This window comes from Triticum urartu, chromosome 7 (assembly GCF_003073215.2).
Source record: "Triticum urartu cultivar G1812 chromosome 7, Tu2.1, whole genome shotgun sequence".
NCBI classification, from domain to species: domain Eukaryota; kingdom Viridiplantae; phylum Streptophyta; class Magnoliopsida; order Poales; family Poaceae; genus Triticum; species Triticum urartu.
In genome coordinates, this window is record NC_053028.1 from 487,747,723 (window position 1) to 487,748,263 (window position 541).

The following is a 541-nucleotide window of genomic DNA, read 5'->3' on the forward strand; positions in this document are numbered from 1 at the left end:
CAACGTAACCGTTTACGATGAGCTCTTTGTCACCTCCATATACGAGAAACATATCCTTAGTCCTTTTCAGGTATTTCAGGATGTTCTTGACCGCTGTCCAGTGATCTACTCCTGGATTACTTTGGTACCTCCCTGCTAGACTTATAGCAAGGCACACATCAGGTCTGGTACACAGCATTGCATACATGATAGAGCCTATGGCTGAAGCATAGGGAACATCTTTCATTTTCTCTCTATCTTCTGCAGTGGTCGGGCATTGAGTCCTACTCAACTTCACACCTTGTAACACAGGCAAGAACCCTTTCTTTGATTGATCCATTTTGAACTTTTTCAAAACTTTGTCAAGGTATGTGCTTTGTGAAAGTCCAATTAAGCGTCTTGATCTATCTCTATAGATCTTGATGCCCAATATATAAGCAGCTTCACCGAGGTCTTTCATTGAAAAACTCTTATTCAAGTATCCCTTTATGCTATCCAGAAATTCTATATCATTTCCAATCAACAATATGTCATCCACATATAATATTAGAAATGCTAGAAA